General features: G+C 42.7%; 1 protein-coding gene across 2 annotated transcripts in view; it reads right to left on the reverse strand.

Annotated features, from left to right (window-relative positions):
- Positions 1-6,338, reverse strand: part of gli3 (GLI family zinc finger 3) — a 92,558-nt gene extending 86,220 nt beyond the window's left edge. Inside the window, exon 1 of one of the 2 annotated variants that reach the window (XM_071484797.1) lies at positions 5,619-6,338. The gene's annotated coding sequence lies outside the window, so the exon portion shown is untranslated. The remainder of the gene's footprint in view (positions 1-5,618) is intronic. The other variant, XM_071484796.1, reaches the window with a different exon arrangement.
- Positions 6,339-11,708: the final 5,370 nt, after the last annotated feature.

Genomic DNA, 11,708 nt, shown 5'->3' on the forward strand with positions numbered 1-11,708 from the left:
CATTGCTGAGAAGAACACACTGAGAGGGGTTTATACGGGATGCCCGCCGCCCTCCTTTTCCAACTTGCCCCAAGTCCGCAGCAGAGGGAAATGAAGGAGCCGAGTGGGGGAAGAGGTACTCATCTAAACATGTTTGGAGAGCAGGGAGAATGTCTGGGGCTGCGCTCCTTTCAGGTATTAACCTTGGGATTTACATTTGACATTCAAACAATAGCCCCGTCCTTGACCACCACTCCAGGATGCAACAAGACTCAGGCATAACTCCCACTGAAAGACAACTACAAGCAGCATGGGATAGCAAACACATGGGGTTCACATTGTGAGCTTTACTGCATGACAATACATAACTTAATTACTGGTGCAAGGACCGGAGCTGTATATTTGAAGAAATATACACACTTAACAATATAGTTTTTTTTCTTGCTCAGTTCAAATTATCTGTAGGACAGGGAGAAAAAAAAGTGTGTGTGTGTGTGTGTGTGTGTGTGTTTGTCTTGGAGTAGACGGAGCCTGACTCATGGCTTCACACTTCTAGAAGCAGGGGTAAGTGACAGATCATTGTTCACAGCAAGCGGCCAGTTCATCTGTCCCCCAATCACCACCCCGGACGAGAAAGCACAGACCCCCTCACGGATGCCACTACCGGCTCCCATCAAAGCTGACACAATGCCACATCTGCAATAACAGCCCCAGCCCCCAGGACACTGTGTCTTTAGGTGCTCAACTTTACACACACACACACACACACATACACACACGCGCGCATACACGCAGCCCACAAGCAAATGGGCCCCACAAACCAAAAGCACTTCACCTCTTGTCGCAATACTTCACACGGCCGACTTAAGGACGTTTTTACGGCAGCTTCAGCAAACAGAGGAGGGGATGAGCGGCGCCCTCATGCAGGCGCGACCTGTCCTGTTTCTCCTCAAGTGTGTGAGAAAAGAAAACGCCAGCCGCGAGCTGGCACACTCTGCGTTCTCGCACTCAAACCTACATAATAAAATTTACCGTGTCCTACACCAGGGCTTATGTTGAGCTGTCAAACACGACTCCACCGGTCGTAAATTCAAATCACTTAATTCAAACGTATTTAACTGTTTTTCCTCAGGTTTTTTTTTTTCTTCTTCTACTTTTTTTTTTTTTTTTTACTGCCGTCTTCGGTGCCTCACTCTGGGAGAGGAGTTGACCAGACTAATTGTCAGGTCCAGTTGGAGTTTCCAACAGGCTAAAGCCATGGAAAACAAACCAGCCCCTGCAAAGGCAACTCGAGCTCCCACTTTTTTCCCTCCCATTCCTTATTTCTTCAGACATGTGAAAAAAAAAAAAAGTTGCTCCCACAAGAGGGGGAAAAAGAAAAAGAGACTAAACCTAAACTACACATATGTTTGTGTATGAGTTAAACAGGGGGAAGCGGGAATGAGAAGCAGAATGAGTGTAGATGAGTGTGATGAGGCGTTGACTGTTGTGTCAGTGCGCTGTTTGCAAACGCCCTGAGTGTATTCACATTCCTGAATGTGAGTAATATACATATCTAAAATTACAGTACGATGTCTTGAGTCTCATACCCTCTTCATCGCTGCTGCCACCCGCCACCCTCCCCCAAAACCATACGCCTTATCCAAAGACATCACCCGGCTTGAAAGGTGCCTTTAGCAGGCTCCTTGAAGCAGGGAGTGGGGGTCCCGCTCTGGGACAATGATGGTTGAGGTGGAGGGGAGCCGGGGGAGCAGGAACACATAGCATATTAAATCTGCTGGCGGAGCTGGGTCGTCTGCCCGGAGAGCCAGAGAGCCAGATCTGAGGCATGCCCTGAAGGGATGGCTGGGCCTGGGGATTAGGAGGCCAAGGAGAAGCCCTCGCGCACCCGAAGACCCCTTCTTGTCTCTGCTCGCACGCAAATGCATCCAGACGTTTTGACGCTCCTCAGGTTTGCCATCTCAGCCCAACTTTTCATTGCACTCCTCCGCGCCTCACGAAACCACAACAGCGCACACACACACACACACACACATCCATTTCCACCCGCTCTCATGCACAGCCTTTTTTTTCCCCTCAATCACTACCTCTGTCTGACTTGTCCTCTTTCTTTCCCCACTGTGTCTGTTTCATTTGATGTCAACATATCAAAGTAGCAGATCATCAAAGTGTGAGACCTTCTATTCAACTGCACCAGTTATATGCAAGGGAAGCAACAGCTAATCATATTACACAGGGTATTACTCCCAACTTTCACTGGTCAGGTGGTTACTGTGTATTTTACTGGAAACAATTAAAACTTGTGATGTGTTTTTACACCTCTGTGTGGTTCCTTCATCCTCCCACAAAACAAGAAATTTAAGAAAAAGCACAAAACGGGAAAAACACACAAGCCACAACAACCTGCAAAACATGCAAACTAACACTAAAAACTCACTGCACTCCTCATTATCTGAAGGAAAATCAGCTTCCTTCACATTAACCTTGTTTTAACAAATCATGTGGCACCTCATTGAGGGCTCCAGGTCGCAGCATTAGCACAACAACACAGCTCATTAGGGCCTCTTGCATACAAACCTGATAACAGGTATTCTTCCTGCAGGGTTTAAAAGGCCTGAGGACAGAGCCTGCCTTTAGCTGTGAATGCAAGGCCTTTTAAAGCAAAAAAGGGGGAGAGGGTCATACCTCAAAAGCTAATAGCATGTCATCTCCCTGCATTAACATGACAGCCCCTTATTCTGCCAGGTCACAGGTGTCCTGGGCCAGTATCGCTATGCATAATGTTAGTTAAAGGAGTGCTTAAAGTTGAGATAAAGCAGCACGCTGCCGCTGCTGCTGCTGCTATCTGACGGACTGGCTCCTGGAGAGGGGGACGTTATCCGCCCGTTCCCCACGTATGGAGCTGGAGAAGCAGAGAGCGGCGATGATACATCTGTGCTGGCTACAGTAAGCGAATGGCACCGAGTTGTGCATCTCATTCCTGCAGATTAGCATCTTAAACACTGCTGCATTCATCACTGCTGCTGCATCATAATGAGGCCAAGTCTTTCTTCTTAGCAAAAGGTGCACCTGTTTGATGTCAGTACCGCCCTTGGCTATTACCTTAAGGTACAATTGAAAACTACCAACAACAAGGGTAAGTGTACCATTAATATCAATATTAATTTTCTTAAACATTTATAATTGGAAACTTAAATGTTTTATCACATTAAGATGTTTTATATGGTTTATTTTATTTTACAAATTTGGAAAATGCCCTGACATCTGAGTCATTAATTATGTGTAACGTTGTTCTGTAGAATATTAAACAAGCCACTTAAAATTTGATCACACTTAATTTAAGACTGGTTGAAAATATCTGATCTTAAATCTGCCTGCACGCTGAAAATAAAATGCTGTCACAATGTTGTCATCCAATAATAATGATATAGAGAATATTGTATGGTATTTTTAATTATCAGTACTATTTTGAAATGCTTTATTCACAAGTCACAGACCAAAAAATGCAAAACATACAGGAGGAAATGTAAAGTCCTCTGTTTAATGTCTACCAATACAATTATAATTATAATATGTTCTAATTTTAAAATATAAGATATTAGGCCTAAAGTCTGAGTGTTTAAAGGCCTGAGGTGTCTGTGTATTATTTTTTATGCTAATATTTGGACACTGATTTATTTCCACTTGTGAGGCCTGTAAAATGTTATTTTGTTATTATAAATAAAATAGTGGAAATAATAAATAATCATTTATGTGACAGTCCCTTTTTTATTTTATTAGACAAATGGAACCAAGACCTGAGAAAACTCTGCTCACAGCCAAATCCACAGCCAAGATGAATGATGGAACTGCCTCATAAAAATAGCTCGAAGGAGATTTTTATCTGTGTGAACTTGTGCTGTTAAACATCTTATTTGGTGTGTTCTGCCACTGCTCCGTCTTCAAGGCGGCCAGACCTCCGTTAATAATTTGCCAAGTGTCAAAAAAAAAAAAAAGGGAGGATTTGAGCTGCACCGCATGGCTGAGCACCTCGGACCCTCGTCGTCTGTGTGAAACCCGAGAGCAGACAAGCAGATAAAATGTGGAACAGCTGGCGAGGACAGGAGGGAAAGTTTCAAACAAATATCTGCACATGTGGAGGCTCGGGGGGCTCTCCAACGTTTTCATGTCCCGCACCCCCAAAAATGAACACACAGACTTCTGTTGGAGAGATTTTTTTCTCCTTTTTTTTTACTCTGCACGAGACCATGTGAGAGTTTTGTGTTTTTAGTGTTGACTTTGTTTTTAAATGAATGACTGGCTATGACAGAGACAAACCTATGATTGTATTAGTCAGTCTTATCTACTTTTAAATTATTTCAACTCCAGCGCATTATAATAAACTAAATTACAGTGGATTTATAGCATTTCTCATTTTGCTCGGGGCCCCATAAAACTCCACACATGGACCCCTGCCGGGCTACAGACCCCACTGTAATGGGCTTAAATTTCTCTGAGCACATGCTCATGCCTCCAAACACGCTATGATCTACTGATGTAACCTAAAATATTTTTCTTTTTTTATGTGAACCAGATCATTGTAAGCAAGATGGATTACGAATAAGATTTCCTGCTGCTGACTGATCTGCTTAAACTTAGGTGAGATTTACAGAAAGTGACACTCGATTTGTGGACGAGCTGGAAACCTAAAGAATTATTTCACATCAGTGGCATAATGTAATTTTCATTTGTTTATAAAAAAAAAAAATCAATTCAATGCCAAATGTGGACTTTTTTGCAGTGCAAATATTTCTTGCTAAAATCATGTGTGCATCCAAAAAAACAAAAAGGCCTCAAGTTGACTTTTGAAGTTTTGATATCGGAGAGCAGTCATGTAAAAATGTGTTAAGCTGCAAAATGCATTATGTCTCCATGTTAAAGGTCAAGGCGAGGGCCAGCCACAGGCTTGGATGGATTTTTTTTTTTTTTTTTTTTTAAACTTAAAGTCAGTGTCTGAGCATGCCCCTGTATCTCCCCATTCACCTTTTCAGTAACAGAACACACAGAACCAATAACAGACACTGAAATATGATCACACATGCACATAAATATGCATGTCTCCCCCCCCTTACAACCCACCCCCACGCTCGTTTCTTTAGGCAAAGGTCCAGTAAAGTTTCCCGTCCACACAAGTTCATCAAGTTTCAGCACAAAACTCCCAACACGTGTAAAACACACAAACACCCAAAAGAGAGAAAAAAAAAAAAAAACATGTTTTCCCATTTACACTAAACTTGCAAGATTTGAAGCGCACATCTGTCTGTCGGGTACTTGTTAAGTTTCTAACAACCTCCACTCGTTTCACAGAGTAAATCACACCCAGAGCCGAGAGGATCCACAGTCCGTGCTGCGTTTGCGGCTCTTTTCTCGGAATCCGAGATCCCGAAGCTTTCATCGCTGTGCAAGAAGCTGCAGTTTCACACGAAATCCTCCCTGCATTCTCGTCCACTTCACGTCTACTTCATCTTTACTTGTGTGAAACTCCATCGTTGTGAAACGTGATCTGCTGATCTGCCTTCACAAACTTTAACAAGCAGGCAACAAATACGCGCAACAATCTTAAAAAAGTCTATCCCGCCTGTGTGGATTTGAGTACTTACTTCTTTCTGGGTGTTTTCCCTCAAATTCTTGACTTTTTTTGTTGATCTTCTCAGAAAAGAAATAATTTTGTCTTCCTTCTTCTTCTTCTTCTCCTCTTCCTAAGTTGCAGATGTGCCTCTGGAGTTGCCTGGGACTTTTTTTTTTTTTTTTTTTTTTTACGCAGCAACTCCAACTCCAAAACGGCGCTGCCAGAGTTTTTCCTCTTGTCTGTCTTTCTCCTCCTTCCTACAGTTTGCTGTGCTCAGCCACCGCCGGACCAACACCATCAGCCTGCCGATGAAATCTGCCGATAGCAGACCGCAGATGTGCGTGAAGAGGGCAGACGCGTCAGGGAAGCGCATGGAGAGTTGTTATTGCGTTTAGAGCGCTTTTTCGAGGAGAAGAGAGAGGGCGAAGTGTGGGTCTCCAGCTGCTCCTTCCCTCGCTTGACTCCTCCCTTCGGATTGCTCCCTCCTTTACTCACTGCCTCCCTCCTTTTTTGATTTTGTGTACCCCCTTTCATTCCTTTTCTTTCTTTCTTTCTTTCTGTTAGTATTTTGAAAACTTTAGTACTAATATCATAGCTTAACTTACTGATCATAAACCAATATTAACCTCAGGTTACCCGCCTTTCTATTGCTCATAGGCCTTCTTAAAACATAAAGAAGCATAAAACTGACCCTGGTTCAGCAAGGTTTATTATATTCTAAGAAAAATCCCTGAACAAATGTATGTTTTTACTGAAAAGAAAGAAAAAAGAGGGGTTATTTTCCTGTTTGCTCGCACCTTGTTTGTCCATGTAACTTGGCTGTGAGTGTTTGAATTAATGTGGGACCTCTTCACAGACTCTACTATGACTCTGAAAAACAGGTTTCACCTAAAACTGCACGGATCCAGTGCAACATGATGATAGAGCTGCCGGCCACTCCTCACAAAGGTATAAAGAAATATGTTGATCTGCGTACATTTACATAAATCTCAATAATTACACACAAATGTGTACTTCAATGTCACAAAAAACATTCACACCTAATTTTGATTGTGTTAAAATAAAAGGTCAGAGGGTTGAAATAAAAACCTTGCATCACATGACAACTGTTTGGAGAGAATCATAGTGACATATATGTTGATTAATCTTGTAATTATAGGATATTTTATAATGAACTGTGTTTAAGAGTGTTTTTAAACTGATTTTATTCAGGTAATTCACTCAGGCCTCTTTCTCAATTATCCATCCATCCTATCCAAAAAACATACACACACACACACTCACATGCGCGCACACACACACACACACATTTACATTATGGAGCAATTTGACTCACATATTGGAAACTGTGGATTTATGAGGGCTAAAATAGTCTCCTGGGCTCAGCCTTCAGAGTGATATCTAATGCTGCGTTAAAGCAGAGGGAAGCCCTCCTGTAGGGTTAGGTATAATCAATATACATAATCAATATACAGGGAAATGATGTGGTAAGAGAGGTCTTTAAGGTGCTGTTTCAATCAATGAAGAGGTGGGAGTTTGGAGAGGAAAATCACCGGTTAATCGTTTAAACAGGATTTGAATGTGTGTGTGTGTGGCCGAGAGGTCAAGTCCATCAAGGCACAGTTAGTGAATTTATCCTGAATGTAACACACATCCAACCAGCTGCTGTGGCAAATAAGGACACGTGTGATTTGTTTTTGTCTTTTTTAAAGGGAGGTTTTATATGTGTTTTACAATCACTTTCCTGATGTTTATTCTGCCAATGAAGTCCACACTGACTAATTAGTGCCGTAATCAATCAGAGACTAAGATCTTCTGTCACCACTGTCAACATCTCTGTCGTCAATAAACCTCCAAATGTTTCACTCTGATTTTGTCAGAATATGAAGATGGATTTTGGATGTCAAAGTTGCCTCCAGTCAGTTTGTGAACAACTACTTTTTATTACCCCAGTGCAACTCAAACGTTATCTCTGTTCGTCAGTAAAAATCAGATGCAGATGGTTTTTTCCTTACTGCCCATAAAATGTCCCGATAAAAAGCACAAGAGTTGATATTTGATGATTTTAAATGGAAATACTGACATAATGAGGAAGGTTAAATAACAAACACAGAAAAGCTGCGAATGCACAATGACAGAATATGCACTGTGATAGAAATCAGTGTCAATACAATGAAAATGCTTGTGTCTGTGACGACAGGAAGTCGGGCCAGGGAGAGGAGACAGTCAAAGATGCTCTGTAAGACACGACTTATTCTCCTGTCAGATTGTCAGGCGGTGCTCATCTGGCCTGGACTACACAGAGATAAAGTCCTTGTTATGAATCTCTCAAAGAGAATCCGAGGAACGTGGAGGTGGGGGGTGGGGGAACAGAGGGTGGGTAGGTCGGGGTGGGGGGTGGGGGGGTTGTGGTGGTGGTGGAGGGGAGAACAAGAGGGTAAAGGAGGAGGAGGGGGGGGTGCACATGGGCATCAGTAGGGTTAGCGGCTCCCGAAAGTATTTCATCAAAGAGGGCCAGGATCCTAGGGATTGAGATTCTGCCTGGAGGCAAGTAACCATTGGTCTCCCAAGAACATATTCCAAAGTAGGACTCGCAGAGCCAAAGCACACATCAAAAGCACCTCTGTAGCCAAAGCGATTCTGGAGGAGAAAGAAAGGGGTTCGGGTCCCTTCTTGGCCCCCTTTAAGCCCCAGATCTCACCCCAATTAAGAAGGAACTACTGTTTGTTCCAGACCCTGAGATCTACAGACAGGGAGGTGCACTCACTAAGGTAGACGCTCAGGCCCTCCTCACAAACACACAGGCTCAATCACACACACACTCGCTCGCATATTGTCACTTTTCCTACGCAGCGAGAATCAAGAGTGTGAAAGAAATGCTGCGTGTTGAAGATCAGCATCTGTGTCTTGCGCTTATTTTTCAAATAATGACCAACTGACAGAGCGTGTTTCAAGTTTCAGCCGTGATCTCACTGAAATAATATGCAGCGCTCAGTGTGTCCACGTATGTTACACGAGTAACAGTAAATCAATACTTGGCAGAATGTTGTGTAGGCATTTGGATTTTTGCCTTTAATTCTTCGCCGCTGGACAGATGTCACTGTGAAATGGATACGGCAGAATGAGCATATTATATCCACACAGATGTGACCGCTGGAAATGCACTGGCTGCAGGAGCAGAGGAAAGACGGAGGCTCCTGTGATTCTCACAGCAGAGAAACTGTATTTTATCATTAAGGAATGTTTGAAGTTTGGAGGATGCAGCAACATAAAAGTAATCAAGAGTACTCTCTTGTAGAAATACAGAAGTATTAGCAGCCAAATATACTTGACGTGGGCCAGTCAGAGGTGATAGGCCACTGTAGCTACACATCATTGGATTATTATTATGTATAATCAGAATTTTAACGCTGTCCAAGTGGAGATAATTTGGACTTTTACTAATAGACTGCTTGGTGGTTTCTTCTCTGACATTCTCTCATATTCATATTCTCTAACTCTTAGAAGTGAAATATTTTCTTCTGAAATCTAGTGGAGAAGTAACAGGAAACCAAAAATGGAAATACTCAAGTACAAGAAGCTCAAGCTTACTAAAGTACAGTCCTCAGCTTATACACTCAGTTACATTTTATTAAAGAAGACAGATTTTTAAACATGACATTTTACCTCCCACCACTGTTTGATCTTTGGTGTCCTTGTGTCCCGGTAGTTTTCCTGTGAAAACCACGTATCTCAAAAAAAATCACGGGCTAAGAAAAGCACTGACGTTTTCAGCTTTGTGGTAATGCATTTTTCAGATAATCCAGTGGGTTTTATGTGGTTTTCTTGTCTTGACCCATAAGAGAATATTTCAGCCTAAATTCAAAATCACCAAATTTGGAGATACGTTGTTTTCATTCAGTGAAAATAGGCTGCCAAAAATATAAGAGCAGGGAAGTCTGTTACTTGTTTCCTGTGTGTGTCTGCACTGTCACTCTCTAATAAAGGCCCCGAAGAGCTTAGTCCAAGTGTTTGCTTGCTCTTAATCTTACTACTACGAGTGTTAAGTGCGTTACCCAACAAACAACTGCAGCCACCTGACACCAGGCTTGTTTGCCAGACACCGGTGATCTGGGACCAAACAAACACACCACAAAGGAGAGCTTCAGTGATGTGTGCTCCGCTGTCACGAGTGTGTGTATGAGCGTTATCCATCCTTAAGCCGTGAACCTAGTCTCTTTCCCCCTCTCTTCATGTTGCTTTTTCCCTCCTCTATTTCCTTTTTTTTCCCCCTAACATATACTCTACCTGTACACCCTTGTACATACAGGACACTAAACACAGAACTCCCCCTCCTCTCCTCCCAGCATCCCTCCTCCCTCCCCCCTGCCGGAGGTATCGAGTGGCTTGAGTAGGCCATTAGTGTGAATGACTGATAAGACTCTCAGCCCCCAATAGTCAGGGAAAAAAAAAAGGATATTTGCAGTTATTTTGAACCCGTCAGAAATAATAAACGCAAAACTATATCCACTTGGGCTATTTAAGCAATTTCCCTGTGATAACATCCCGTGGGGATTTCATGTGGATTCCAAATGACGACATAATAAAACCACGATGCCTGCACCCCCTTATCAGACTGGATTAAAAGGGAATAATGAAACAGAGAGGGTTTGGAGCCTTGTGTGGTATGAATATGATTATCTAATGGACTCCAATGGAAAGGCATGTTAATTCCACTTTAACGCGAGACCTTTCCCAGACTATCTCCTGCCCCTGGCTCCTCCTAAGACACCCCCCCCCCCCCCCCCCATTTGACCCGTTTCTCTGCCTCTTTCTCCCCGTCCTTTAAGTTTAAATAATCATTCTGCTTTTTCCACAGAAGTCATTATGCCCCTCGTCTATCTCTGTGTATGAACGTGAGCATGGGAGAGTGATAAACCCCCCCCCCATCTTTTTTCACACTCTTTTCCGGTCTGATTGGAGTGCGTTGGCCTCTTAATGTTCAGACAAAAGCACTCTGGGCAATTATCAATATTCAGATTTTTTTTTTTTTCTCGCACACAGATCATTGTTGCTTGAAGAATGTGGGTCACTTTCATACAAACTCAAATCAAACTTTCTGAGCACCCAGTTGAAATCATATTACATGGTCTGATACTGGACTTCCAGCAAGGCCTTAGCATCACTGTGAAGAATCCTCTGCCAATTTAGATATATGCAGAAAGTTTTCTAGGCTTAATGTTTATTTATTTCAAAATGCAGTTTTTTCAGTCTGAAAGTTTTCTCTTTACTAAAATTTTACTGTCGTAAGTGCAGATTTCTTTTCTTCTTATTATTATTTCTGGGCTAAATTAACGCAGCTGAATTTTCTGGGTGGCATTCTCCAGTTACAAATGTATGTGCTTAGTATTCAGCATGTGCATTTGTGGCTGACGCACCTTTTATTTCAAGGGGAAAACAATTACCCACCCAACACCAAATAAAGATTTCAGTCATGTCCAGGCTTTGCTGTCAAGCCTCTACTGTGTTGTCAGAAACACACCACTCATGTCTGTATTTTGCCATTCTTTTGATCAAGAAAAAGTCCCAGACCCATTCAGGCCCAGAATGGGGGGGGGGTCATCATTAGACCCATTAGGACCAATAAGACTCCTCGAGTTTTCCGTAGTCGAGTCCATTCTCACCCAGCGAGGCAGTATTGTGGATCAGCGCACACATCCTGAGAGCAGACTGAGCTCCCACAGGACACAGTTAAAAAAAAAGCATCAATATTTCATCAAAATACTCTCTCTTTCTGGTCCAGATCAAAGCCTCGACTCCCACAGTCCTATAGGTAGAGAGGACTCTTTTGTTTTTGCTCCTCAGGTAGAGCAGCAGTCAGACTCTGTTCGCTTTTGGAAACCTTGCAACGCTCAGCCCATCCATCTCATGGCTTACTGCCTCGCTTTTGGAAGAGGAGGTAAAAGGAAGAGTAGAGACTGTGAGGGTGAAAACATGTTCCAGAGATGTCCAGAGATTGAACTTCTTGGCCTTGTAGTGTTATGTTATTTCCTTTTTTTTCTCCAGGTTGGCCCATAGTGAGGGTAATGGTGAAAGCAAACAGAGGGATGTAATTTGTCTCTGAAAGACTGAACCACTGGAA

The sequence above is a fragment of the Trachinotus anak genome, unplaced genomic scaffold, assembly GCF_046630095.1.
Source record: "Trachinotus anak isolate AG129_WGS33_773 ecotype Australia unplaced genomic scaffold, CSIRO_AGI_Tana_v1 ptg000009l, whole genome shotgun sequence".
Classification (NCBI taxonomy): domain Eukaryota; kingdom Metazoa; phylum Chordata; class Actinopteri; order Carangiformes; family Carangidae; genus Trachinotus; species Trachinotus anak.